Source organism: Quercus suber, unplaced genomic scaffold, assembly GCF_002906115.3.
Source record: "Quercus suber isolate HL8 unplaced genomic scaffold, Cork oak 2.0 scaffold_542, whole genome shotgun sequence".
NCBI classification, from domain to species: Eukaryota; Viridiplantae; Streptophyta; class Magnoliopsida; order Fagales; family Fagaceae; genus Quercus; species Quercus suber.
In genome coordinates, this window is record NW_027069990.1 from 232,175 (window position 1) to 235,862 (window position 3,688).

A 3,688-nucleotide genomic window follows, 5' to 3' on the forward strand; every position below is an offset into this window, starting at 1 on the left:
AACCAACAACTCATGAATAAGGGTCTAGTACCTCGGGGAACCCAAGAAGATGGTCCATGAAGAAAGGTAGCTGGGGATCTTTCAACTTGATAGAAAGGAATCAACCCATTTGGGAAAAATGACAAAAGGAAAAACAGCTAAAAGGTGGGTCTGAAAAGATGGAATCTAGAAACTTTGGAAAAAGAAAGATCAAAGGTCAAACCTCTAGGACCCCCTAGGACCCCCTAGAATGGGAAAGTCAGCTAAGGGCTTTTGAAGAGGGAATCTCAAAAGAGGGAAATAGTGAAGAATGAGGAAGAGACCAACCACCAATGTTGCTGACACAACATTGATTCTGGTACCCAAGGGAGCAAAAAGAGAGAATCAATGGTACCCCAAAAACCCTAGGATGACACTAACACTATAAAAGGAGAGGTAGCCAACAATAAAAGGCATTCAATAATAGTGAATTAGAGGGAAAAGATCCTTGAGAAAACCTTGTGAGAATTCAAAAAGAGAAAAAGGAGGGAAAACATCGTCTGGGATCCTCAAGCAGCCACTAGAGAATACACTTGGATTCAAAGGGATTCAAACTTCACAAGTCTTAGAGGCCTAAGGAGTTATCTAAGTTTGTGATTTTTGAACCTATTTGGACCTTATAACACAACCTAGTGAGCATGATGTATTAAAACTTAAGAAAATAATGAAACATCCCATATTATCCTAAGGATCTCTAATGTTTTACTTTCTTTTCTTCCTCATTATTTCGTTCTTTACTGTTCCTTGTTATTCAATGCGTATATGTTTTCTGTATGTTAGTATGTATGTGTTGTAGGATCTGCGCTTTGTGCACCACTTGGTTCGAAATCAACCCAGTTTAGCTACAGTGAACCAAGCCCAGTCCCTTAAAGCATAAAACAATAGGCCCAGGACCCTTGCTTCTTTACTTGGGTCTATGTGCTGTTTTACAAAAAAAAAAAAATAATAATAATAGTAATAATAAAAATAAATAAATAAATAACCCACACACTTATATACTAACTTTGTTGCCCCTGAAATTCAAACCCACGATCTCCTCCTATTTCTTATACACTTAGTGCTTGGGTAGATACCAATTCACCAAACAGTGCAATGGTATGATTTCATCCTTGTTGGTGTTAAGAGACTATGGGTAAAGAACGGATAATCCATTAATTTCATTTAGAGAATAATGGTTGAAATTAGTTTTCTACTTTTATTTTTATCTTAGATTGAGAGAGATAAAAATCTATTAATAAATCAATTCAAAGTAATATATTTGGTGCATGTTATTCAAACAAAAAGGGAAAAAGAAAAAAGAAAAGAATATTTTATCAACCAAAAAAAAAAAGAGAAAAGATTACTCTTTTTAGCATTCAAAAATACAGAACAATATTAGTAACATTAATATTGATAGTATTGTAGCCATTAGTTTTGGGATTGATTGACTTTCGTCGCACCAAAGCCAAGTCAATGCAAAGTAGAAAAAATAAATAAAATTTTGAAAATAAAAATGGATATTGCCACTATAATGTATGTCAATTGGTAGGGGTGGCAATTCATGTTCGTTTGTCTGGTTCATGTTGTGTCGAGTCATGAGTATTAGACTATATAGGTCAACCCTAACCCGACATGTTTATTAAACGGGTCAAGATTCTTCAACCCTAATACAACCCATTTGTTAAACGGGTTAGTCGTGTCGACCCGCTTATTAGATTTTATAAAAATAAAAATAAAAATAATAATTTTAGTATTAAATAAATTGATATGAATTATGAAAACCCAAATAAATAAATATTTTTATATAAATATTAGAACTAATAAGTAACTATATTACAAATAATAATTCAAAACTAAAGCATATCTCAATATCACATATAATCAATCATAATATGTCAAAGAAAATAAACCATAACAATTAAGAAGTTTATATACCTAGAGTTTGAAGGGTATAGTGGTAAAATGTCATTTAATTAAACGGGTCAAACGGGTTCCATGTGATGGACACTAACCCAACTCATTTATTAAACGGGTCAATCATGTCAACCCGAATATGACACAAACCCATTAAGTCTTAACTCATAACCTATTAATTTCGTGTTGTGTTGTGTCGTGTCGGATTTGCGGGTCATGTTCAATTTTGCCACCCCTATCGATTGGGATGTTGTATTTAAATTTCTTTATTTGGTTTATTTGTTTATTATGTAAAAGTATAATTGTACATTAAAAAAAAATTGTATACTTAAAATAAGCAAAACAAACTCATAGAAATAAGTTTAGCCAAGCAAATTCGTGATAATGGTCCATCTTGCCACTCACCCCCCTTTTTTTTGTGTGAGAAACACTGACCACTCACCCTTTTTTTTTTTTTGAATCCCTAACCACTCACCCTTGGTACCACAATTCATTGGTAAGGTCTTTTTTTACTAATCAAGGACTAGAAGGATGGCATTAGGTTGTTTTTTTTTTTTTTTTTTTAAGTTGGAAAGAATTTAATTATAAAATCAAGAATATTGCTGTCTGTTGTTGTCCACAAATACCTTTTTCTTGCTATGCCTTTTGACTCTCTCAAGGATTTTTTTTGGGAAGCAGCGGGGTTGGCCTGGTCAGAAGATGAAAATTATTTATGGGTTTTGGCAGAAAGAGAAAATATATGGTTGTCGTTTCTGTGTGATTAGACTTAGAGACACAATGGCCACAACTGAGAAGAAGAGGAGTGCTTACATTTCAATTACGTTACCCAATCGTAAAACAGAGGTGAAATAGGTTTGGGTATAAATGCCATTGCCAAAGTATATTCTTTTTATCATGCCATTGCCAAAATATTAAAGTGTAGAATTGCAAGTTTGCAACATATTCATGTGGGTCCTCTTTATCCTAGCCGCAAAAGAAATGATTGAGGTGGGTCTGGTCTGCTCTGGTCTTTTTTGTATTCACCCAAATTTTGAATTAAAAAAAAAAAAAAAAAAGGGTCTACTTGTTTCATATTCTCATCCCATGTGCTCTCTCTAGAGTCTCAAATGGTTTCGCTAGAGACGCGCTTACTTGCTTTGTTAATAACATTTTTTTTCCAGTCAATTTTTATGCACATGCGTTAATTCGAGGTCAAACTGGGCTAACTCTGTTTATATATATATATATATAAATTAAAAAGAGAGTAAGCAAAATTGGTTAAAAAACTGTACATAAAAGCTAAAAATCAAGAAAGCTAGCTTATAAGCTTAGTCTCAAACACACACTTAGTATAGCTCCATGGTTCACATTAGGTTTTGGTACTGTGTCCAAAACATGGCTCTCTGGCCAGCAGATCCATCCAAAACGTGTGAACATCTTGTTTTATAAAAATTCCATCTCATTCTTCCTAACTTTATAATAGAAGAGAAAGTTTGCAAAATTGTCACATAGGGGAACGTTCAGAAAAAAAAAAATTATATATATATATATATAGACTTCCTATTGAGTATGTTCACATATATACCAATTTATAGTTTGTTCACATATAAAACAATTTCACTGCAATATTCTTCTCTTCAACTATGTTTAGATCAGGAAATTTTTTCAGAATCGAGCAACACGCTTCCAAATAACCTTCAATTTTTTTTTTTTTTTGGGGGGGGGGGGGGGTAAGTACACTCCCTAATAACCTTAATGATATAACACAAACCTCAAGGGTAATTCATTCTAATTTAGT